At 38.4% G+C, this 27,477-nt stretch overlaps 1 protein-coding gene across 2 annotated transcripts in view; it reads left to right on the top strand.

Annotated features, from left to right (window-relative positions):
* Positions 1-27,477, top strand: part of MID1 (midline 1) — a 347,027-nt gene that overhangs the window by 118,596 nt on the left and 200,954 nt on the right. Inside the window, exon 1 of one of the 2 annotated variants that reach the window (XM_070604436.1) lies at positions 16,220-16,434. The exons of the other annotated variant lie outside the window; for it this stretch is intronic. The gene's annotated coding sequence lies outside the window, so the exon portion shown is untranslated. Of the gene's footprint in view, positions 1-16,219; positions 16,435-27,477 lie in introns of those variants that run through there. 2 annotated transcript variants of the gene reach the window in all.

Here is a 27,477-nt window from a genome sequence, read left to right as displayed (position 1 = left end):
CAGGGGACATGAACAGACATTTCTCCAAAGAAGATATACGGATGCCCAATAGACACATGAAAAGATGCTCATCATCACTAATCATCAGGGAAATGCAAATCAAAACTACACTAAGATATCACCTTACACCTGTTAGAATGGCAAAAATATCCAAAACCAAGAGTGACAAATGTTGGAGAGGTTGTGGAGAAAAAGGAACCCTCATACACTGTTGTTGGGAATGCAAACTGGTGCAGCCACTATGGAAAACAGGATGGAGATTCCTCAAAAAAGTTAAAAATAGAAATACCTTATGACCCAGCCATCCCACTACTGGGTATCTATCCTAAGAACCTGAAATCAGCAATTCCAAAAGTCCCATGCACCCCTATGTTCATCGCAGCATTATTCACAATAGCCAAGATGTGGAACCAACCTAAGTGCCCAGCAACTTATGATTGGATAAAGAAGATATGGTATATATATACAATGGAATACTACTCAATTATAAAAAAGGACAAAGTCGTCCCATTCACAACAACATGGATGGACCTTGAGGATGTTATGTTAAGTGAAATAAGCCAGACAGAGAAAGACAAACTCTGTATGACTCTACTCATAGGTGGAAGTTAAACATAGAGACAAAGAGAATTGATTGGTGGTTACCAGGGGGAAGGGGGGGTTGGGGGGAGGGCACAAAGGGTGAAGTGGTGTACCTACAACATGACTAACAATAATGTACAACTGAAATTTCACAAAGTTGTTAACTATCATAATCTTAACCAAAAAAATAATAATCAAGCCAGAAAGACGCATTTTTGGGTGGCAATTTCTGATCCCCCAACACTGGCATACTTTGTGCTTGCTTCAGGAATCCTACTTCAGTGATAAGTTTCCAACTAAACTATATTTATCCTACTAAATTGTGTTGTTCATTGTATTAGCCAGCTTGGGCTAACATAATAAAATACTATAGACAGGGTGACAATTTATTTTCTCACAGTTCTAGAAGCTGGAAAGTCCAAGGTCAAGGGGCCAGCCAATTCAGTTTCTGGTAAAGGCTCTCTTTCTGGCTTGTAGATTGCCACCTTCTCATTGTGTCCTCGAATGGCCTTTCCTCAGTGCATGCACATGGAGAGAGAGTAAGTTTTCTGGTGTCTCTTCTTATAACACTAATCCTATTGAGTCAGGGCCCCACCCTTTCGACCTGATTTCACCTTAGTTACTTCCATAAAGGCTCTGTCTCCAAATACTTTCACGTTAGGGGTTAGAGCTTCAACATATGAATTGAGGTGGGGGGGCACACACATTCAGTCTATAATATTCATTAATTGCAGAAAAGACTAAACCGTCCAATAGAATTTTTTATAACTATCAATGAACTTTCCTGGTGGTTAAATGAATGTTGGGAAATAATTTGTATTGGTGCAAACCTGACTTTGCCTTCAAAAAAACACAATGGTATTTATTCAACATGGATTCTGAAAACAGTGTGCATTTAAAGGCAAATAATAAGATATCTAAAAGAAGTCTTTATGTATATATAATTTAAATTATTTAAAAGAACTTTTCATATAGATCTTCTTCAGTTTAAATGATAAAACTACACATCTGACTCTGTTTGAAGAATGTATTTCTTAACAGATTCGCCACAATTTTTGGAGACATGTTATAATAAACATTCTTTTCAGAAAAACAATTTCAATCTAGGACTCTTGACAGCTTCATTTTCAGGCCAGTCGGCTAGGATGAAAACTGAGCTGCCCAAAGAGAGCTGGCAAAATAATTTACTTGCTGTAATTAAAAAAGGGGAAATTTCTAAACCACGGTTGTCTTCAATGCTAATGTGAACAACCAAATGTTACTTCCAGTGGATTTTTTATTTCCTCATTCTTGGCAGGTTGGTACAGCTTTGTGCAGTTTGGGAATCAGAAAGTTTTCCTAAAGATAGAGATGCTCTTTATGTTAAACACATAGTGATATAATCATCCTACACACGCACTGCACACATTCTGTGCTGAAACCCAGGTTCAATAATTTCAAATATGAACACTTAGCTTTACACCTTTAATAAAAAAATCATAGCAACGATATACTTCTGGCAGGATATTTCACATGGTCAATGTTATTTACTTATACAATTGGAAAATGAGTTGATTGCAACCATGTTGAAAATCTTTGCCAAGGTACGAGCTTTTCTTACATTGGATTTTCTTTATGAAAATAGGTAACGTCATTTTGTGATTTTATTTGTTTCTGCTCAATGACACAATCTGGCTCAGGAGACATACTTGACAGATCTTGATACAGAAAAAAAAACAAATGCAAGGATTTGGGTTACAGATCCTTGCAGATGAAGTGCTGTAACAAATAATCAACGTCCGTTGGGCTATAATATTAAAGTTAGCATATCACCTTGGTATTGGGCACACAAATAAATAAGGCATTGATAACTTCCAGATGTTTTACTTTTTTAGCTGCTGCTGCATCTCTTCTACTTTCCCCTTTTCCTTCTTTAAATGGAACAAGTTTAAATTCTGAGTTCCCCAGAGAAACGTTTCCAAGTGCTCCATTCCTAATGTACCAATCACGAAATGGCATCATTGTGTATTTGGGAAGAGACAATGAGGGCTGCAGGGGAAGCTGGGACACTGGAGGCCAGCTCCCTATTTTATCCACCTAAGCGTGCTAAAGGGGTGTTTGGGCAGACTTTGGCCACTGCCCATTGTGTGTATGTCAAAGTCTTATACGAAGACGAAGATGCCTTTTGAATGGCTTCACCATTTTTGCACGTCTCCATGGGTCCTATTTACCAGCCCTGAGATGCAGATGGAAGTAAAATCCTAAATCTGTTCTGGCTGAGATGTAAGGGTGAAGGAGGGGATCACACTTCGACACTAATGGGATTCACACTTTGTTAGAAAATAGCCTTGTTGCTCTAACCTTTGCCTGCAGCTGCTTTTGAGTGAGTATTTGCTTTTCTTCTTGCCTGTGAGGTTATATTAATTTCTTTTTCCAGCTTGATAGTCTGCCTGTTCTGGATTTTACATTTAAAAAAAAACGGAGTTTCTGGCACTGCCTTCTCAGTGGTTTGTGTTCAAGCTTGCAAGCCACTCTTTAGTTGTCTAAGGAAATGATTTTTTGTCTTCATAATGTCAAAGAAGTTTGTTTGCAGATGACGTTAAAAAAAAATGATGCTGAAGTCTACGAAATCATTTTTCCCGCTGGCGTTGGAGAAGAACATTACGGTTGCATATGTAGGCTTCACACCATCTTAGAGTAACAGTGACCTGGTTTATTTTCCAATCATTTAGTCAGAAATATTAGTTCTCCTTTAATTGTGTCTATCCGAGGCAGATCCAGTTCTCTCCTTAAGAGTCTCAAAGCTGCCTCCCTCTGTCTTTGCCCCACTACTATGTAATATTTTACCAAGTAATGTTATTTGAAATCTCACTTTCCTAAATGTAAAGAACTTTTTAAAAATTTCTTTTTACCCCATTTCCTATACTCATATTTTCCACAGTCCATGAGATATAAAATAAATATAAGGAAAATTGTAAGCTTTTGCTACATCATAGGATAAACTTACCTTTCAACTGCATTACAGGAAAACTTAAAGTACCGAGCTAGCCCCTTTGCCTAATCTGCACACAAGTGTTAACAAGCGTCTATCTAAAAACTGCATGATGTTAAGTGAAAAGATCTAGGCAGTTCTTTAACATATTCTAAGAGTATATTTGTGATCATCTGACTTAAATTATAGTCTCTGTGATGTCCAGAAATTTATTTTGCCTCACAGAGACTAAGTGTGGCACCGCCAAGAAGTACAATATAATTCTGCAGGAGGAAGGTGCAGACACGGATAACTGCTCTGGGGAAAGACCAGCCACACCTATCAAAACAGGGCTACAGAAAACAAGTAATGGGTCCAATGTGAGCCTCCAAGCATAAGTTACAGGGGCAAAGCTCCAAGCTGCAGCCTTCAGTTTGCAATGGAGCTGCTTCTCAAGAGGGCAGCTCTTTGGAGGGGGCTGGGGAGAGGGTTGTCCAGGGATTTAGTTATGTAGCGGTGGTTAAAACTCGTGAGGCCAGCTGGTGGAATAAAAGCGTTGGTAAAGTTTTTTCTGAATAGGAGATGTCAATCCCACATATTTGCACAATTGCAACACAATCCGTCTATTTGGTCTGTTCTACGTCCACAGGGGAGGCCTCTTCCAGGCACCAACATAGAGTCAGAGAGGGGAGAAGAGCTTCTTCCTCTACCCTCTCAGGTTCAGTGTCTGGGGCCTTGCAAAATAAACTGACAAGAGACAGATTAACAGGAGAAAATGATTAATTTAATATGCATATGGAGGGGCTTCACAGAAATGAAGTGAAAACCCCAGACGCAGTCAGACCTGGAGGCTTATATACTATTTTAACAAAGGGCTATATATTTGTGGAGAAGTGACAAGACATGGGAAAGAGTTTCAGGCTTCTAGGGGCAATCAATTGTGAGAAGGTAAATACATGGGGAAAACTAATGGAAGATAAGGATTATTTCAGTAAGATTTGTTTATGGAGATTTCAGTTAATGCATCTCCAGTGATAAGAATTGTCTTCTCTTCCTGATACGTAGAGAGGGGAGGGGACACCTTCACAAAGGGAAATTTGTGCCCTGCTTTTAGGCAAATAGGGGAGAGTAGAGAGCTTTTTCTGTCTACTGTTTCTCAATTGCCTTCAGCTCAAAATAATTGTTATGCCAAAGTGGCATATTTGGGGACAGCATGTTCTGATCCCCTTCCATGAGTATATGATTGTAGAAGTGAAAACTGGGGACACTGAGGATGTTAATCCCCTCACTATAAAATGGCACCTCATTAGCCTTTCTGAATCACTTTTAGTAAAACATTCAGAATAGCACACCCATATAAATTCAGTCTACCTTACTATTCATTGTGTACTGTCTGCCCAGAATTGCGTACTTGTCAAGACACAAGCTGTGCATTTAAATGAGATCTGTTTTTGAAAAACTAAGATGGACCATTGTTTATATTTTATTTCGTTCAAGGGTGAACACAAATCGGTGTTATGAGACTGTCTTGTTTCTTGGTTTCTTTTGAATGGTAACAGAGGATAGGGGTAGGACTCACCTCATCAGAATGTCAACGTGTGACCAGAGCCTCCCCAGTAAATGGACCCTCCAGACCAAGGCTGGAATCTCAGCCTGCCTGACAGGGTCTTGGCTCAGTGGAAAATGTATTCTCTCCATCATTGTCCACCTTGTTAGAAAGGTTTTAGAAATACACATATCAAGGTATGCATTCATAGCACTTAGGGGTAAGAAATAAGTGGGAAAACCCACACCCATACTTCGAAGTCTATGTCTCTATAAATACTGTATTTTAAGGGATTACATCAGTGGTTCTCAAGAGGAGGAAAGTGATTCTGCCCTTCAGGGGTCGTTTGGCAAAGCCTGGAGACAGTTTTGGTTCTTACAACTAGAATGTGGGGGATGCCACTGGCATCTGGTGAGTAGAGTCCAAGGATGCTGCTAGACATCCTGCAATGCCTGAGACAGCCCCCACAACAGAGAATGATCCAGCCCCAAATGTCAATAGTGCCTTGATGGAGAAAACTTGCTTTCCATCACCGTGTACCACATGTCAGTGTGCATCCACCCCTGCCTCCCAGCCACGGCTCCAAAAACAAACCACCACCACAGGCCACCCGGAGACACCATGCCAGATATTTAGAAAGAGACCCAAGCCTTCAATCAATTCATAAGAATCTTATGTGTTTTTAAACAAACACACTGACTCATCAGTAAAGATATTTGAGCTTTTCTTTTTTATTAGACTCAAAGTGGATTTTTCATGGGAAAAAAAGTCATCTGTGATGAGCGGACACAGGCAGTTCTGTATAAATTGTCACTCACTCTCCTTATTTTGAAAGCTCTTGCTAACTGACAGACAGTTCTCATCCCCAGATTCCCCTGCTACAAGCTTCTTTTGGTTTCTCTCAGTGTTTCTTTTGGTTTTGTTTAGACTCCTAATTTGAGTTTAGGGAACATCCCCTGAGCCATTCTGGGATCAGTCCTTTGAATGTTGATCCTTGGATAGATCATTAAAGAGCCATTAAGAGCTGGCAGTGGTGTCCCTTTGTAGAATAAAGTCAGCGTTTTCACCCGCTGAGAGTAGCCCTGGTAATCCATTGTTTCTATTTCTTGGAGGAAGTAGCAGATTTTTGTAACTGAAAAGCAAAGCCACCTGGTAGATTTCTGAAGTAAATAGAGTCTCCAATCTCCCAATTCTTTTATAAATAATATTGGGAATCTGGGGACGTCCCTGCACCCTATATTTCTTGAAATGGAGGGAGGGAGTAGCAAATGTATTAGAAAGTAAAGGTAGATGAGAATTGTTCTAGTAATAACTTCTCAAAAAACTAGTTTCAAAAAAACTACTTAGGTTGATTATGGACAAAGGTCAGCCTCCTGTTTGTATCCAGGCAACACAATTATTAGCCAGGATGTAGATGAGTGGGATTGTTGATAGAGACCACTTATAGTCAATGTTATTTTTGGATACATCATTGTCGTACAAACAAATCCTATTCTAGCTTTCCAGGCCCTCCCTGGTCTAGAGCAGCACTGTCCAATAGAAATATAGTGTGAGCCATATAGGTAATTAAAATTTTTCAGGTAGCAAAATTAAAAATAAAAGAAAAAATAGATCAAATTAACTGTAATAATATATTTTATTTAACCCAATATATCCAAGTTATTATCATTTCAACATGTAATCGATATTTTAAATATTATTATACATTCTTTTTTCATACTAACCTTTTGAAGTCTGGTGTGTATTTTCACATCTACAGCACACCTCAGTCAAACTTACTACATTTCCGGTGATCAATAGTCACATGGAGCTGGTGGCTATCATATTGGACAGCACAGCCTACCCCCTGCCTATTTCTTCAACTCCTTCTATTTTTTCACTCTCCCTTGTAAAATTTACATTCCAGCCTTAGTGAACTTCTTTAAACTCCATAGCCCCAAGTGTTGTTCTTTCTTATTTCTTGGTTTTTGTACGAATCTCTCCCTGGAACTCTCTCCATAATCCCTCCCACACTACCTGGCCAATTCCTGCTTATTCTTCACAAAAGTTGATTTTTTTCTGGAGAAAACTGTTGAGGGGGGAAATGTTTCCTCTGCTCTCTTAGTTTTAGTGATTGGAGGCCTGTGAATGTAAACTGACAAAGGACAAATTAGCAAGAGAACAGACAGAGTTTATTTACATGTGCAACACCTACACACGGTAGAGCTTGGTGATGAGTAGCTCCAAGAGGTGGTTAGAATTGGGGACTTATATACCTAACTTAGTAGGGGAAATGGAGTGGGCAGAAAAGATGTCTATGGGAAGAACAAATAGATTTCTTTAGGAAAGTCAAATGGGTTTTTAGGAAAACAAATGGTAGATTAAAAAAAGTTTATGGTAATGTTTGCTTATGCAGGTGCAAGTAGTCTTTCTGTCTTCTTCATGACCGTGAGACTCCTCTGGAGAGGGGATTTATAGTAGGTTGACTCTCGGTTTCTCTCCTAGGAGTAGAAGCCACCCTGAAAAGGGAATTTATGGCAGTTCTCATTTCTCAGAAGTTTCTGCTTTTGGTCAGATGAGGGAAGCTCTGAGAAGACTTCCTTCTGCATCTGTTGAATCTCAAATGTCTTCAGCTTAAAATACTGTTAAGCCAACTCCATAGTTCCAAGTGGGTGCCCATAGGACCATGGAAGAGGTTAGGTTTTACTACTTCATGCTCTAATACTCCTTCTACCTCCCATTCCATAGTTCTCCTTCACTTTATTATCCTCTCAAGTTTAGTGTTTTTCTTCCCAAATGGACTGTAACCCCTAGGAAGGTAGGAGCAGCTCTGCGTATCCTGTGTGTTAATGTGAACTTATCATCTAGGATAGTGGACTGGCACATAATAGATACTTAATAAATATTGTGGAATGAATCAACCAAGTATAAATACTCTTGGAGGAGAGGAAAAACATTATTTTCTCCTACCCTTCTAAGTTTTCAGCTGCGGCCTCTATTACAAAAGACAGATTAACAAGAGAAAAGCATACATATGTATTTAATATAAGTTTTACATAACACAAGAGCCTTCATAAAGAAATGAAGACCCAAAGAAGTGGTTAAACCTGAGTGTTTTTATGCTAGGTTTGATGAAGAGCTACAAATACTACTTAACAATAAAAACCAATGGAGTAAGGATACGTGTTACAACATAGATGACACTCAAAAATGGTTTATTTAGTGAAAGCAGTCACACACAAAAAATCGCATATTGTATGATTCCATTTATATGAAGTATCCAGAAAAGACAAATCTATAGAAACAGGAAGGAGTTGTCTGGGGCTGGGGTAGGAACGAGGATAAACTGTGAAAAAGCACAGGGGTCTTGTTGGGATGATGGAAATATTCTAAGACTGACTTCTGGTGATGGTTGCAGAACTTGGTAAATTTACTAGAAATCATTTAAAATAGATGACTTTTATGATATGTAAACTATACCTCAATAAAGTTGTTAAAGATTCAAAAATAATGACACTTTTTAAAAGACACAATTTAAAAAGGTATACATATCCAGTATGAACTCAACTAGTTGAATGCTATCTCTATCTGCCGAGCATCCATCTATAAATATATGTATCAAACTCTTAATAATGGTTATCACTTCGTTTTTTAATTATAGGTGATTTTTTCTTAGATTCTTTTAGTATCTAAATTTTCTACATTTAGCATTTGTTACTTAATTAACTTACAAACTAAAAAAAAAAAACTTTTTCGGGTCCAGCCCTGAGGCCGAGTGGTTAAGTTTGTTCGCTCTGCTTCGGTGGCCCAGGGTTTCGTCAGTTCGAATCCCAGTCGCGGACATGTCACCGTTCATCAAGCCATGCTGAAACGACATCCCACATGCCACAACTAGAAGGACCCACAACTGAAAATACACAGCTATGTACTGGGGGGCTTTGGGAGAAAAAGGAAAAATGGAATCTTTAAAAAAAAAACTATTTAGAAAGATGAAGGACAGTTTCTGTTCTACAGAGAATATCCTGGCCTTCCAGAAAGGCTGGACCTTGGTGTTCAACACTCCTACAGCATATATGTCTCATCATAGAGTACTTGCTTGTGAGAGATTAAATTTGCAATTGAATGATTGACTCTTTGGATGAATAAAGTCTATGTATGTGTGTGTGTGTGTGTGTGTGTGATTCAAGTGAATAATGATCTAATTCCAAAGAGGAGGACCAGAGACCCTAGCTTCCAAAAACAAGAAGAACTGTATTTATTCAGGATGTTAATGATTTTGTCATTAAGGGTTGACAGTGGAACTCTTTTTGTTTCTAGAGAATCAGGTCTGAGTTCATCCATGCATTCTTTTAGAGGCGTGACCTTTCAAGGGTTGAAGTAAGAGCTTTAGCATGAAGTATTAGAGATTTCAATTGGAGTCAAGTAAAAGGAAATGACTACAATTGAATACAAACATGACAAAGTTTATTAAAAGCTGATTACTGTTAAAGGAGTTTATGAGTTCAGTTAAAACTATATTCTCCTTTTAGTGTCACACAAATGACTCTCATTATATCAGGATTGTTTCCTTAATCCAGCTTCATCCAGCACCCCAGATTTGACACTTTATTGCTCCCTTACCACAAGGGGAAATTCCACGTTCAAATTTGTCCATGTATCAATTCCAACATCTTGGTTAAACAGCGCTTTCAAGGTATTTGTTATATGAGAAGTTTAACAATTTTGCTTCTAAAAATAAGTTGTATTTTCATGTATTTTTAAAAATATTAATGTCCTGGAAAAAGCTAGTGATAGTATAGCATAGTATATTACATGCACATCACAATTTTTCTTTTCTGATATCCTGGTCTCCATTGAACTATATCCTACTATTTCAGTGATTAAAATGTGAAGTTATTATTAAAGTTATTATTATTATTCCCACCTGTGACTAATTTGGAGACTAATTATTTTAATGAGATATCTTCTTATTTTTTTAAAAAAAATTGTATTTTATGTTGCTGGTGCTATTTTGCTTTTACAAATGAAAAAGAAAGTTCTTATTTTTACATCCCTTAAATACTTTACTTTGTATCAATTAAATGCTTACAAATAGCTAAACAATAAATTCTTCCAACAAACAGAAAAAGTAAAAAGTGCTAGGGAGCATTCTAATTAGCTTTCAATTATCTAAAAAAAAAAATTAGGTCAACCTTTCTGACAACCAGCTCAGATTATTGTCCTCCGAGGTTCCATTTGAAATACTTTTTAATTTTCTATGAACATTCATTATAAGAATATTATAAACTCACTATCTTTAAAAAGTTAAATTGCAATTCTATCAGTAAAATAACTAATATTCGCATTTTGATGTGGCTTGTCTTAGAATGTTTTTAATACAGATACAAACATAAAACGTAATTCGTTTCTCGGCAAAGATTTATTCAACAAATGTTTATTGAGTGTCTATTATGGGCCAGTGTTATTTCTACTGGGTGGCACCATATTTGCTATTCTGTCGACTCACCATTTACTATCATTTGAATGTCCTTCCATGTCAATAAATTTCGATCTGCTATATCATTTTAATGGCTGCATAATTATGACATATTGTACTTTCCAAAATGGCGACAGCAAACCATTCCATTCACCCCTCTCACTTTCTGAACTTTGTCATGCCCCACCAAGAGGTAGAATCTACGTCCCCTGACCCTGAACCTTGGTGAAGTTTTATGACTGCCTCAATCCAACAGAAGTGATGCCATACAACTTCCAAGAGAGATCATAAAAGATGATATGGCTTCTGCCTAGCCCTCTCTTGGGCCACTCACCCTGGGAACCCAGCCATCATGTTGTGAGGAAGCCCACGCCACAGAGGAGAGGCTGTTGTAGGTGTTCTAGCCAACAGCCCCAGCTAAAGTCTCAGGTAACAGCCAGCATCAACTGCCAGCCATGTGACAAGCGAGTCTTCAGATGACTCTAGCCTTCAAGCCACTGCAGCAGAAGCCAAGTAGAGCAGGTTTGGCTGTCCCCGCTGAACACTTCTAAAAATGCAAATGGCTTGTTTTAAGCCACTAAGTTGCCAGGTGGTTTGTTACACAGCAGTAGATAATTGGAATAACAATATTCCTTTGAAGGACCATACCACAACTTTTGTAGTATTTTATGGAAAACTTTATGTAGTAAAATATGGACTTTTGTCCATATTTTTGGACATTTCTGTTACTAGTGTTTTGATGTTGTTGTTGCTTTGCTAATATAAACATCAGTGTCTGTGTATCTCTGAACACAACCAGATGTGTAGCATTATTTCCTCTATACTATTTCCCAAAGGTAGAAGTACAGGTCAAATGATATGCATATTTTAAGGGATTTTGATGCAAGTTTGGAACAGTTCACTTTAATGTAGTGTAGAAGCTCACAGATATGTATGGTTTCGAAATAGTTAAAATACTTTGGCAAAATCAATCACTAGAAATTCAATAACGGAAAAGGAAAGATCATTGAGTATGAGAAAAAACTGATAGTTCTATCAAAAACAAGTTCTGGCTTTTAAGTTAAAGACAATACGCTCAGTATTTAAATTAGAGAAAAAGTGACTATGCAAACCTGAATGTTGAGAGTGAGAGTCTCTTATTCAGGTCTGATTATGTATTTGTCACATATGATCCCCAGATGGATCCCAAGTACAGTCATGCACCACATAACAATGTTTCAGTCAACAATAGATCACATATAGGACGGTGGTCCCACAAGATTAGTCCCATACAGCCTAGGTGTGCAGTAGGCTATACCATCTAGGTTTGTCTAAGTACACTCTATGATGTTCACATAGCGATAAAATTGCCTAATGATACATTTCTCAGAACATATCCCCGTCATTAAGAGATGCATGGCTGTACTTTAATTAAGTACACTTAGTCACTTAATATATCATACTTCATAGTAAGATAACCTTTATTAGATGCATTTTAACAGCTAGAACTTAAAGGTATCTTCAAGTCTAGAAATTTCTAGAGCTCTCTGAAGACCAAATAATTCTACTGCAGTCTGAAGACCTTGTCTTGAGTAGGGTTTTACTCTGAGTCAACAATGTCAGGGGGCCAGCCCGGTGGCACAGCGGTTAAGTTCACATGTTCCGCTTCGGCGGCCCGGGGTTCACCAGTTCAGATCTTGGTTGCGGACATGGCACCACTTGGCAAGCCATGCTGTGGTAGGCGTCCCACATATAAAGTGGAGGAAGATGGGCACAGATGTTAGCTCAGGGCCAGTCTTCCTCAGCAAAAAGAGGAGAATTAGCAGCAGATGTTAGCTCAGGGCTAATCTTCCTCAAAAAAACAAAACAAAACATAATGTCAGATGATCAGATGCAATGGTTTGACTGGTTGTGGAGAATAGACAAGAGCTGAGAGTTACTGTGTGACTGTAGCTGATATTAATAATTATTACCTAAAAATGTGAAGTGGAGAAGTTTAAAGGCAATGTTTTCATGTTAAGTGCTGCAAATTTTTAAAGTGTCATGGTCATTCTAATATCAATTGTCTTTACTAATTATGTGTGTGTATTACCTGTCACCTTCCAATATGATAATATTAATAATAATAATAATACCTAGATTGGTATAGTAGTTTAGAGTTTACACAGTGTTCCCATATTTATTTTCGTTGTTTTATTTAATCTTCAAAACAAAGCCAAGAGGTCATCACCTTGTAGATGATGAAAGCAAGTCCAGGGAAGTTAAGTAACTTGAACACAAGTATTCTGATCTCAACATCTTTTAAAGTAGAAACCAGGGGCATCTACCTCATCTGCTTAAGACTGTCTCTTGCATTATGCTAAAATTCATCACACAAAGTAGAGGTCGGCAACTTTTTTCTATAGGGGGCCAGATAGTAAACATTTTCCGCTTTGTGAGCCACATGGTCCTCTACTGCAGCTACTCAGTTCCGCCACTGTAGTGTCAAGGCAGCCATGGACAATATGCAATGAATGGGCATGACTGTGTTCTAAGAAAGCCTTTTTTTACAAAAACAGGCAGAGGGCCTTTTTGGTCCTTAGGCCATATTTTGCCAACCCCTGAAATAAAAGAATGAGCAAACAGAGGAATCTCATGTCCATTTCTGCCCTTCCCACCCCATTCACTCCTTCTCCCTATAAGAAACTAATCTTACTAGATCCTTATGTATCCTTCCAGGGTTCCTTTTTTTGCAAATACAGACATATGCCTATACAGACTTTTAGTCTCAGCCCCATGCCTTCTTCTGCACTTTGATTTGATTACCTGGACATTCGTCCATATTGGTACATCGAGATGTGACATTCCCTCCTGCAGTTACATAGTACTTTACTATGTAGATATGCCACAGATTAATCAATCTACTGCTGGGTACTTGTGTGGTTTCCTTCATTTTGCTTGAACATGTGACATTTTATGCTTGTACTGGTGATTCTGTGGAATAGATGCCTAGAAGTGGTATTACTGGATGGAAGGGTACATACATCTGTAAATTTATTACTTATTGCCAAATCCCCTCCATATTTGTGGTAGCATTTTTCTACTCCCTCCAGCCACCTATGAGAGCACCTGTTTCCCCAGAGCCTCACCAATGGTGTATGGGGCCAAACCTTTGGATTTAGTCCACTCTGGTAGACAAGAAATATCTCAGTATAGTTTCAATTTGTATTTATTCTACTGTAAGTGAGAAAGAATATCTTTCCATACATTTAAGGGTGAATTGTATATCTCCTCTGTTTCATAATCTTTGCACAATTTTTCTTTTGGGTGTTAGCTTTTTCTGTTTTCAAACTTTAGGCACTTGTTAAACATGAAGGAGATGAGCTCTCTGTTCCAGTTCATCATGTCTTATGCTTATGCTATTTTTTTGCCATGCATAAGTTTTTGACTTTTATATAGATACATCTACCGATCACTCATAGGTAGATAGATAGATAGATAGATAATAGAGTACAGATGTAGATGATATAGATGTAGCTATATATGATATGGATATAGATATAGATAATAAAGATGTATAGATGTAGATATAGATATGGTCTGGATTTTTTATTCTCCTTGTGCTGAACATCTGAAATTTAACTGGGAGAAAAGGATAGGGGTGATGATGACACTCATAAAGATATTAGAGCTTTTATTTGTAAGTAATTTTGTTTTAGAAGTTCAAATGGATTTACTGAGCATTATTTTAAGGCTGGTGAGATTTAAGTGAAAGCCAGTGACGCATACTGGTACAGCGAACAGCTAAGCATCGGAAAGAGAGCCAGCCCCGATGGCCTAGTGGTTAAAGTTCAGCGCTCTCACCGCTTCAGCAGCCCAAGTTCACTTCCTGGTCACCAAACCATTCCACCTGTCTGTCACTTGCCATGCTGTGGTGGTGGCTCACATAGAAAAACTCGAAGGACTTAGAATTACGATATACAACCGTGCACTGGGCTTTGGGGAGGAGAAAAAAAAGAGGAAGATGGGCAACAGCTGTTAGCTCAGGGCCAATCTTCCCTGCAAAAAAGTAAAAAAAGACATAGGATAGAGCAAAATGGTCAAGTTAATTCAAAAGCTATATACTACTTGATAATGAAGAAAAGGAAAATCTTTTATAGTCAAGAAAAATGTGATATTAAATGAGTTCCAGTTAAATCTGAAAGTCTGTATACAGACACTTTAAATATCTTTGCAGTTGCTTACCTATAATTTTAATGTAAAATCTCTTAAGTCACATATAACAGAAAGACATTAGTATCATTGTGCAAGTGTTTAATAGTGATATAAAAAATAAAATTTTCCTTTTGAAGGTTGATGTTTTGCTGTCAAGTGATAACTTTTAGAATATTGAATTCCGCGCTTTTGTTTCATCTGAATTTTCTACCCTGTACAGTCATATCTCATCCTACTTCCATTAACCCAGCAAAGGGGAATCAGAAAATTGAAGGACAGATAAGTTATAGCATTTTCTATGCACCCCGGGCTCATTTTTGCTGCTGAGATGGCATTGTCACCAAGCAGAGGCAATTTTCTTTAGAGAGGAGAGGCTGGATGGGGGCCTGGGGTAGGGGGTGCAGACAGAACCGTGATGTCACAGATTGCATTGTCTCTTGGGAAACTCATCCATCAAACCGTCACCTCTGATTCTATGCGGGGTCACTATGGAAAGAGGTGGCATGCCCCAGTTTGGGCATTCTGAAGTGTTAGTATGTAGTAGAGCTGGTGGTGTGAAGCCGATTCATTTGGTTTCAAAGGCCCAAATGGCACGCTGCCGAACAGAGACACAAGCACTGCAGCGTCTCCTTAGAAATAATGACTCCAAGGCAAACAGCCCTCATTGCAAATTATAGAACTGTGCCATCTGCTTGTCTCCTCTTTGATTTATTCAGTTCAGGGTTTTAAATGATGTAATAGGAAGGTAAGTCTTCTATTTAAAAACTTGAGGGGAAAGGGAGGAATTCCAGATTGATTATAGCATGTCTAAAATATGTATAAGATATTTGCCTTAAGTTAGAAGGGGATCTGGATTGATAAGGTGTGAATATTGTTGTGAAATGCAAGAGTGAATCCTGTCCTGGGAAGATAAGGTAAACTTTAGATTTCAAAAAAGGTCATGCCTTACTGTTTAGCAATTTACTTTTATTTAATATTTTAAAAATACAAATTTTTGTAAAAACCGTAATTTTCAGGATCTTTGATAGAGCAGGTAGATCCACATTTTCGTATCTGATATTCTGCATTTTCTTGATGTTTTCAGTTTATTTTCAGTTTGGGGATAAATTAAAAACAAACAGTTGTATAAATTGTCAGGGCTTTTGAAGTGCTAGGTAAATTTGGGCAGCTTCTAGCTGATTTCTGCATAACTTGTTTGAAATCGTTCTGTTCTGGGAGGGAGTGTAAAGGGGTGTAGAACTCGGATGAACTTTTAGGCTGAGCCTCCTCTCCCATCCCTGAGAGATATCGACTGGTGTTTGGAGGGTGTAGAAAGAGCAAACGCCCATCTCCATGCCCTACCAGGGACCCGTCCATTCTGGCCTTGGTACTTCGCGTCCTGTCGCTGAAGGGTGCAGAGGGCCGGTTTGATACCTCTGTGAGGATTCGCCTCACAGGAATTAATGCCAGCAAACACCTCCCTCCCCCCCTCCCCTCCCGCTCCCCAGGAGAGGCGCTTCTGCAGAAGTCATTTGGTGTGTGTGTGCCGGTTTTCCTTGTGAGGGGATTAGAGAATAGGAGAGTGCTTTGTGAGAAAAATCCTGGGAGAGGTTGCTGGGAGAAACCAAACAGAGGGAAGGAAGACTTCAGCTTTCTTGGTCCCCTCAGTGAAGTGACTCTAAGAAACCCAGTTGCCTGGCCTAGAGCAGCTGGGGGGTTGTTTTCTTTCGTCTGCCATAGGAGAAACTGGTAAGGCTCATTTTTTCTACTGCTCTGGGATGCTACTATAATTGCTTTATTAAAGTGCCGGTGTTGGAAGGAAGGGAAATTGGTTAGTGATTCTGGGGACATCCTGCATTGTCTCTGCCTAATGTATGAGAAAGGCGTAGTTTCCTGCACAAAGAGCCGGTAGCCATAGCAGAATTTTACTTTTCCCAAACTTGATTAGCATCACTTTTGAGCAACTGACTTAAATAAAACATATGCACGTGCAGAAACAATACTCCCTATAGGAATGCACCTATTTATAGGAAAATCATATTTTTTAAGCATTTATATCTAAATGTGATTAGTTTAGGGGTACAGCTGCATGGGGTGGGAGAAAATCAAGCCTTTCTGGAAAATTCTAAATTGTTTGTTTCCTGTGACAATGCATATTTCACTTGCTTTGTAACTAGGGCTGTTGGACCAAAACCACTACTGATAAACCAAGTAGTCCCAAGAGTGAGTTCCAGGCAGCGTGAGATAAGGGGAGAGTGGTCCCGCTAACGTGAGGAAAATGGAATTTGAGCTAGTCGTGAAGAACTTTATATTCTCTATTTGTTACTCAGCCAGTGTTCAAATCAGATAGAAGAAATGAGGAAGCTGCACCAGAATCAGAAAGAATAGGTACCTCGTCTCCTTCAGCATTTTCAAGGAATCAGCTTGCTCAGAGAGCCTCATTGATGGGCAAATGTTACTTCTTACTCTCGAATTGCATTCTGTTATTTTTAGAATTGATTTCGGTATTTGTGTGGAGATATATATATACATATTATACATATTATTTATATGTATACACACACACACATAAATATATCCTTTTATTATATCCTGGGAAACTTGAGCCTGAATAGTTTAGAAACGTGTTAATTCACTTTGAGGCAAATTATCCCTCAAGCAAACTACTCAAGTCCTTCTGAGTTGGAGTATGTGTGGGGAAGATATAAGTGACAGATAGATAGTTGTTGTTTCGGTGATGGACAAGTCCAGAAGCCTGTCCTCAGAGCTGAGAACCAAATTCCTGCAAACCCTGCCAGCCCCGCCCCCACCCTAAGGAGCGGGTGGTAATCTTTGTTGTAGTGGTGGTTTTTCCCTGAGAAAGTTTGGATGCTGCCTAATGTAGCTGTCTCTCTACATTTTTTTCCTCCTCGTTAAAATAAAACTCAAATCCTTGCTCTATGCAAAGTTCTGATGGTAGATGTTTAGTTTTTAAACTTAACATATACCAAATAATACCCTTATTATTATTCCAGTTGAATCTGTGCCTCATGAAAACAAATGATCAAGTAAAATGATTCAACACCAACTGATTACCCAGATCTGCAACTTTAACATCATTTGAAATTAGGCCCATAGAGTTTTTCTACTTAATTCTGCAGTCTTAAGACGACCTGATTATAAGAATATTCAAACACTGAAAATGTGTGGCATTTATTTCATTAATAACAGTTTTTTTAAAGTATATAACTAGTTAAAGTTTTTTTGCATGCATATTAATATGAATGCCTGAAAAAAAATGCTCTCTTTACAATGAGTGAATTATTTTCCTGCCCTATCCTTTGCAAAAAGACGAAAGCCAATTCCCTTTCAGTTTCAGTTTTCATTATTCAACTGAAAATGCTAATTCAACCAAACAGTTCTATCTTTGCCTTTAGGAATTGTTTACGGAATGCTGGCAGTTAATTTGGGGGTCCTGAATGTGAGATAACAGTTAATCAATTTATCTGTGATCTCTGAGGATGCCTGGGAGGTTTTCAAGTTGTGATCAATGTTATTTACTATTCTCTGCTGCATGCTTATTCCAGTTTCAAAGACTATTTACCTTCTTAATATTTGAGCCCGAGAGCATCAAGTTTATTAGAACTGATTTTCTTTCCAGGTTGATCTCTTCAAATACTTTTGCTGGTTATTTTTCACTACCACCTTATGAGATTTTCATTCATCTGGCATATATTTATTGAGTGTCACTAGTGGGGCCCATGTCTGCTGTTAGAGATGAAAACTATATTTTGGTGGGGCTCCCTGCAGAGGTGGCCAAGGCTAGAAGGGAAAAGACCAACTTTTGTTATTCTAACAATTCTGCACATGTTCGCATGGTTTGATGGCGACTGTGGTTTCAGCAACAACAGAAAATGCTCATTCTTCTGAATTATTGATACATTAAAATATATTACTAGCTACTTAGAACCTGGGAATTGAGTTAATCAATAATCCTCTCACATTGCACAAGACCTGCTGTGTGTTATTCTCATTGCTGGGCGTTTAAATAATTCAAAAGTAAGATTTCTCATGAATTAATCTGGCCATTGCTCAAGTTGGGAAAAGATGGACCAAAACGTTTTAGCAAGCTTAATCTTTACAGCTTAAAAATTACTGTTTCTTCTCATTTTTCCTTTGATATATTGATTTTTTCTTAGATGGTTTTTGTTAAATGTTTTTGTTTGTTAAATGATATATCACAGTAAGGTACATAATTAATAATATCAATAGGAACAGGACATCATGGGAAAGAAATGAGCATTTCTTGAATCCACCATGTAGAAGCCACTGCTCTGGCATCTTCACAAGCATGCTATCGCTTAATCTTCTCAACAATTCTGCAAAATAGATGTTATTATGTCCATTTTAAAGATGAGGACACGGAGGCCCAGAGAATTTAAGAATGAAATCATGCCATGCAACTACTACGGCAGAAAACCCAGATCTGTCCCGTGCTCCACAAAAGCACTTTTTAGCCACTTCTATATTGCTCTCTTAACCTGTGTCTTTCTTCCCAGATCCCATATCAATTGATCATGCCCTACAGCTTATCTTAATGCTTCCAGAGAGTCTCCCTTGACAGTTTTAGCCTGTTCTCTGACTTCCTTTAGGTGCTGTACATGTTATGTGTAAAAACTGCTTTCAAAATGTCAAGGTAGAAACAACATATTAGATTAAAATACAAAATGCAGCATATTAGATTTGCTTGGTTAGGGGAAATGAGAAGTAAATTTGGTTTGGTTTTGGCCACGCCTGCCCTGGTTTTCACTATATATCTAGTAGGGGGCCTCAGTCTGCGAGCAAGCTGGGATGCAATTGTGTCTGCTCCTCTATTTGTATAGAGATGTGGTTTCTATCCCTGCTCGGCCTCACTTCCTGCCTCCAGCAGGAGAGCAGAGGAAAGGATGGGGTTGTAGAAACCTGGGAAATGCATGCCCTGCCCCCTTCTAAAGCTATGAGTTGAGAGAAAGGAAGCTATGGCACATCATTAATAAAAAAGACTTCTAAATATATTGATGCATTAGTCTGGCACATTCCTAGTATAGTCATTGATTGACCTCAACACATTTATTTAGTCAGCACTATCTATCCAATTGCCTGGTATAGTAGTTTCCTATCACTGCTGTAACAAATTACCACTAATCTAGCATCTTAAAACAACACAGATTTATTTTCTTACGGTCCTGGAGATCTGAAGCCCAAAATGGGTCTAAAACTGATGTGTGAGCAGGGCTGGTTCCTTCTGGAGGCTCTAGGGTAGGATGTATCCCTTGCCTTTCCGGCTTCTAGAGACCGCCAGCATTCCTTGGCTCCTGACCTTACATCACTCCAACCTCTGCCTGCATCATCGCGTCTCCTTCTCTGGCTCTCACTCTCCAGTTTCCTTTATAAGGACCCTTGTGATTATGTTGGACCCACTGGGCTAATTCAAGGAAATCTGCCCAGCCCAACATCTTTAATCACATCTGCAAAGTCCCTTTTGCCATGAAACATAACATATTCACAGGTTTGGGGAATTAAAACATAAACATCTTTGAGGGGCCATTATTCTGACTACCACACCTTTTTTCATATTTCTTTATAGCTACATGATATTTATGTATTCCATGATCTTCTAGGTAATGGGGAGCCACAGAAGGATTTCAAGTGGAGAGGTGAAATAATCAAGTTTCCATGTTAGAAAGCTTATGGAGAGAGTCCTATGGAAACGGAGGCCCAACTGAGATGACTGGAATGCAGGAAAGGGGAGTTGAGAACATGACTTGTAACAGAATCTGTAGAGGAGGGAGTGGGGAAGAGTTTGAGAGATGTTAAAAAGATTGCATTGGCCGGGTGCCTGAGAGGAAAGAGTTTGTGACTTGCTACCTTGGATGAATGATGGGAAGGTAAAGAGGATGGGTGGCTCTAAGAAGTTGTGTATACACTGCGCTAGGTGCTGGGGATACAACAGTGGCCAGAAACACCTCTTTGCTCATGTAGCTCAAAACCCATCTTTGAAGATACCAATAAAAATAATATCAATAACTCGTATTTATTGAATGCTTTATCTTATCCCGAGCACATTACATTTAATCTTCATGCCAACGCTTTTCGGTAGGTATTAATATTATTATCATTCCATTTTTCAGATGAAGAAACTAAGACAAAGAGAAGTTATATGATTTGCCCAAGTTTGTGCAATTCACAAGGGGAGGGAAAGGATTCGCAGAGATGTAGTCTGGCTCCAGGGTCCATGGTTTTAATTCTTACGCTCTAGTGCCTCGCTTAACAACTAATTATAATTTTATGGGATATTTAGTAGGACAGCTATTAGTACATATCCATGAGAGGGCCACAGAGATGGCAAATATTGCTCTCAAGATGAACCATGAATTTTTCTGAGGCAAATTCCCATAGACTCCTGGCCATCAGGGAGATGTGGTCCATGATAAAATAAAACATTTGTATGGAGCGCTGGAGTGGGCATAAGGGCAAAATTAAAGAAAAATCCTATTTCCCTGCTCTCTAAGAATTTATAGCCACATGGAGAAAAACGTATTGCTATCATCAAAAATAGATGATTAAAATGAAATGGTTCCAAGGCCCTCTGGATAAATCTGAAGTGAGGATATAGTCCTTTTCTAAAAGAGAGTGGGAAAGAGCAAAGCAGTGAGAAGATAGAGACGATCAGATGCACAGATGCTGCAAGCATTCATGAAATGACTCACTGTGCTCCGCATTTTCTATACATTCTCCAATTGAATCCTTATGACCATACTAAAAAGTTGCCTCTGCCTTATAGATGGAGAAATCAAGACAGAGAGAGGTTCAGTTAAGGAACTTGCCCGAGGCCACAACAGAGTGGAATTTGAACCCCAAGTTCTTGTTTCTCACTCTGCTATGTGTGTTTAAAGGATGTGGGTTCAAAATACCAGACAGAACCACATCTAAATAAAATTTTTAAATGCCTCAGGAATCCTAAAATAATGTTTACATTTTTTAAGGCGCTGGTATCTTAATATGGTTGTTCTTCATTAGCATTCTCATTGACTAGTCTGTTGGGTGGAGCTGCCCTGTATGTGAGTATCGCTCAGTGTAGGTGGTCTTTAAAAGAAAAATCATCCTTGCCAAGAAAGATGTACGTAAACTTCTTTTTAACATTTCCTTTTTATCTTCTTTATTCTATAATCTTTGTAGAGGTTATAATGTGAAATTATATAACATGTGCGTATTTGCTCTGTTATATATATATATATAGTAATCATTACGCAACAAATACTAAGAGATATTACTGATAGGGATGTGGTGTTTTTTTTTTCTTTGTAGCTGGATCACCAGGAATATATGAGACCTTGCCCCTTAAGTCTGCTCCTTAATTCGTGAAACAGAAAAATTTAGATTTGTTTAATGCTTTCTACTGGACATTTATTTACAATTATTTAAACAATATACAATATTTAATACAAATACAAATATTTAATACAAATATTTAAACAATATAAACAACCAATTATTTGCTATCCACTGTGTGTTGGGCACACATTTGATTTTATTTGTTCCTTGCAATTCTTGTTAGGAAGGCTCCTCTTTACAGTGGAGGAAGGAGAGTCTTGGAGAATGGCGCAGCCAAACTTGAACTCCTGGCTTCTGCCCCTTAGCCTGAAGGACTTGCTTGTATGCCCCTCAACTTACTTAGCTAAGATGGGTGCTCAGAGCGGCCGGAGAAAAGTCCATGATGTTTCTCCCTTTGGAACAGCACACTCGGAGAGTTCAGTTATATCTCCATGACCAAAGTTAGGCACATTTGGGGATCAATATTCCTATTTATCAAGATAATCTGAAGTTTGTCTTAATGAAAGAGGATTTCAAAGCCCATTTGCTGAAAAGATAACTCTGAATTGTAAGTTTGCTTCAAAGTGAGAATTCCAAAAAATATGAGATTTATCCAATAGCTTGTTAGCCAATCACTGAGAGATTTACATTCACTATGACATCTGTTCAGGCTTACACTCTTCTGACATACGTGTTGGCAAAAAAACTTTCTGTGACCTTCCAAATGTCCTCACCCCACGTTGACTTCTCCCAAAATTCATGACAAGAAGGCGACAGAGCTAGAATTATCATCCCAGAGTATCTGACCCTGGGTTCAATGCTTAGAGTAGGTCACAATTCGTTTTAATAGTAAATAATACATAATTGCTGACAGGTGCCTTGGGGCATTGGGAAATAGCATTTAAAATAATGTTTTTAGTGATATATTGCCTACAGGAAAGATGTCAGCATACAAGCTTAGTAGCAATACTTGAAGGTGAGAACTCAGTATCATGTCAATAGGGAAAGTTTGTTCAGATTTTTCCAGCCAGTGTCAGGGAATCAAACATCTCCTAGTGTGTCTTATATTTTTAAGACTAATGAAAAAAGGAGCTAAAATGAACAGTTGAAAACGAAACAAATACAATTATCAATATGCCCAGAAGATCTGCAAAGAAAAATAGCCTGAACCCTCAATTAAAAATTATTGTATTCATCCAATTTCCATTACAAAGTTCGGATATCCTCAGGTCACATACTGTATATGTAATACTGTATTTTCTTCCCTGTAGTTCTGCACCACAAGGATAAGTTAACACTTTATTGTCACTAATTCAAATTAAGGTGATCAACAAATTTAATTTCCATATACATGTGTAACTTCAAATATATAGAGGCTTGGATCTACTGCAAACACAAGCTCGCTTACTGAATTTTGTTTGATGATACCTAACCTCTTGCTACATAACAGCAAGAGCAAACATTCTAAAACTTCTTATAAGTAAAAGGAAATCATCCATCTCTGTTAATTATGTGAACTTTCCCTCATTAGGAATGCACTGTATGGACCCAAGAAAAGTGTGAGAAATTGGCACATAATTGGGACATAATAGGCATTTAAGCCTTATATTTTTGTAACAAAACTGTCCTAAATTAAAATAAAAATGATATGCAAATGAGGTTTAGTTAAATGTGGGCAGAAGGGTTGTAAAGATATCAGTAAGTATTAGAACAACATGAATAATTTATTTTATGGTGTAAAACCTAATAAAGATTTAATGATCACCCATATGCCTTTAAAGTTGTTTGAGAAATAGCAATATGGTGGGCAAATATAGACAGCTATTATAACTTTGTCTAAAACTCTGTTTATAACTCTTCATATGTTAGTTACTTTTTGGAAAGGGTGGGTCACAGAATGACGCAATAAATGGTTGCAAAGAGTTTTCTGTCCCAAGATACTCATGCAGTGAATTCTAGAGCTCAAGCTGTTTTTCTCTAAAAAAATGGAATACACTTTCTTGCTTCAGAATTGGACTAACCATCTTCTGATTTATAAATTTAATGATTTCAATATCATAGAATAATTTCGGCAAAGAAGAACTATTTTAGGGGCTTAATTTCCTGTATATATTGTTAGCCTGTTGCTTTTAATTCCATTCGAATGCATGCTATGGAGTAGTTGAGTTAAATCCATAGCATCTTGGTTATTCTTCATGGATGAGTTCCAGTTCTTTTGGTGATAGAACTAAAAGCTCACAGGATGCTGTGTATCAGCAATGAAACAATTAGTCTTTGAGAAGCTTTGGGGAAATTACGCAAGCAGCAAATTAATCATTGTGATTCTGGGCCCCCTTCACAAATGCTAGATCTCTGAAAGAACTCGCCTACCCATCCCAGTTCATGGTGCCCTTGTTAAAGGTGTAAAATTTCATAAACGTTTGGTAAAACATTATGAATTCTCTTTCTGCGCAATACAACTGGTATTTTTTCCAGACGTGTCTTTCCATAATTAAACATCCTAAAATACAAATCCCATTATTATTTGTTATGTCTAGTCAGTAATTAGACCTCAGCTGGTAGGGCAATTTCAGAACAGAGTTTACCAATTTACATACTAATCCAGCAGAGTCTGGTGGGACATGATTAGCATAGATTCAGTCAACATCTTAATTAGCCCTAATCCCAGCATGCTCTCCGAGGAGCCTTACCCCACCCCCACGCCTGTGGGTCTTGTTTAGCTGACTTTTTTTCTCAACAGATTCCCACTCTTCAAAAGATATTTTCCAGTACTCTTTTTCACGGATGAAATGGTTATATCTCAAAGTAGTATTCCAGGCAAGGCATTTTGTGTAAAGTCCTAGATGTGTGAGAAATTTGGCCAGGCAAGTGATGACTACAGGAATCTGAAGTAAAATGTAAGTATCAGAAAGTGTTCTAGAATGTTAGAATATACCCCCTCCCCCATCCCACCCCCAACTCTAGGTAGCAAGGTCTGTAAGCCATCCCAAACATATGAGAATCTTGCCTGTTTTCTAAGACACTAGAGAAGGATATTCCTTATTCCCATCCACAATCAGGAGCGCATTTCATTATTTACCATCTCTCATGTCAAGAAATTCCTTATACTTAACTGAGATCCCCCATGTTGCGTATTCAAACCTCTTGCCTCTCTGTCCATCCATGGTGCACGTGGAGAACAGGTGGCCACCTCACCTACGAAAAGCGCTTCATGTTGCTGAGGAATAATTAAATTATCTCCTTAACTTTCTCTTCTTCAGGTTGAATTTTTCCAGCTCCCTGACTCTTTCCTCTCAGGTCCCTTTTCTTCAAAGCTTTCATCTTTGTGGCTTTCCTCTGAACTCGTTCCAAGTTCTCCACACCCCTCTTTAATTGTGGAGCTCAGAACTAGGCAGAGTACCTTTGAAATAGTTTGAATGGCTAGATTTCCTTAGGATAGGTATCTAAGACTTTAGTGTACCTCCATATTCAACTTACTTCTATAATCACTGCTTGCTATTAGTTAGCTGGCCAGCTTTGCTTATTCTCTTCCCATGTTTTTAAAAAGATTTTATTTTTCCTTTTTCTCCCCAAAGCCCCCCAGTACACAGTTGTATATTTTAAGTTGTGGGTCCTTCTGGTTGTGCTATGTGGGACGCTGCCTCAGCATGGCTTGATGAGCAGTGCCATGTCCACACCCAGGATCTGAACTGGCGAAACTCTGGGCCACTGAAGCAGAGCACATGAACTTACCCAGTCGGCCACGGGGCTGACCCCTCCTCCCATTTTTAAAATAATTTGATTTTCTATTCTATAACCTAGAGGGGATTGCTTCTATTTGTTTTGTAATATTTTATTGCAGTTTATCAAAGGTCTTTTGAGTTTCTACTTCAATTTGCAAAGCTATAAACCACTGGTAACACCTGCTGAGGTTTAAAGTCATTTGCAAACTCAATTTGGGCATTGTCAATGTATTACTGCACAAAAGAAGGTCATGAAGACCTCAGTGGGAACTGAGATGATCCCTGGAGAGTAACATGTTCAGCTTAAGGATTCATCTCTCTTGTTTTTTTGCTCTCTGCCACTCTTCCCCTCTTTTGACCTTTGTCTCATGACATCCTCTTTCTCTATTTCAGTCTGTTTTTCCTTTGTACTCATTCCTTCTTTCTCGTCATCTCTTCCATTTTCATTCAACACCTTCCAGCTATCCCTGCTTGAGATTGTTCCCCAGCCACAAAATTTATCGGGTTATCATGGTGGAAGGTGACACAGGGGGAGGCAATGGAATGAGAGAAACATCCCACACAAATTTCCCTTCTTGCTTTGTACTGGCTTAGCTGACATCGGGCCACATAGGTCACAGATAAGAAGGAGTCAAAAGCACTGACTGATGGATAGTGTAAGAATCAAGGTGATGAAGCAAAAATGGCCACTTCAGCCCCAGCTGCCCAACAGTGCCAGCCCAGAAAATGTTTGCATCCCTCTTCTAGCACATACCTTTCTGGCCACACAAAAAGAGCTAGTCAGAGTGTTGCTAGGTTTGTGCATAAAAGAGCCAATCTAATTCACTCCCAGACTCTTACTTGATTTGTCAGGGGCCAAGCATGTATTTTAAATTCCAGAAGGTGTCCCAGCTTGCCTTAAAAGCCAGGGTCTGTATTGATCTCTGTCTAGAAACTTAAGAATCCTTGAGATTATGAAAGGTTTATTCATAGATTTTTGGAAATTTTTTTTAATAGTTGTGTGTCTGTGGGCAAGAAGCAGGTGTGAGGGCTTTTGCAAGGATGTCTTTATAACCAAAAATATCTCCTGCGGTTGAAAACGACAAAAAAACTGTTCAAATATCTCCTACTTCTTCCGGGGTTACTGAAGGGAGAGCAAACACCTACATTGGGAGTTTCTGTTTGGCTGGTTGGTTGATTTGGTTTGTTTTTTATTTTTGCATGGTCAATTGAATTTTGTGTGTGTGTGTGTATTTGTTGCAACCTAAAATTTTAAATTTCCTCACCAAAAGGTGGTTCCCACTCTGGATGTAGAATTGATAAACACATCGTTAATTTCCTTGTTTCCCATTCTAATTCCTGATCACTTTTCTGAAATCATTGACAAACACATCGTTAATTTCCTTTTTCCCATTCTAATTCCTGATCACTTTTCTGAAATCATGGTGAGGCAAATACACTCTCCCATCTTTCAACTGGCCGGCCGAGAAGAGTGTGAGAGAAGGGACTTTGGAGTTTACTAATTACAGTAAATGACAGGAGCCATCAGAGTAATTTTGTCAGCTCAGGTTAAGAAAAGGAATTATTGGTGAGATGCAAAATGGTGTGGCCACTTTGGAAACAGTCTGACAATTCCTCAAAAAAAGTTACTGTAGGACCTAGCAATTCCACTTCTAGGTATATACCCATGAGAAATGAAAACATATATCCAAACAAAAACTTGTACAAGAATGCTCATAACAGCATCATTCATGATAGC

Source organism: Equus przewalskii, chromosome X, assembly GCF_037783145.1.
Source record: "Equus przewalskii isolate Varuska chromosome X, EquPr2, whole genome shotgun sequence".
Taxonomy (NCBI): domain Eukaryota; kingdom Metazoa; phylum Chordata; class Mammalia; order Perissodactyla; family Equidae; genus Equus; species Equus przewalskii.
This window is presented reverse-complemented; position numbering and strand designations above follow the sequence as displayed.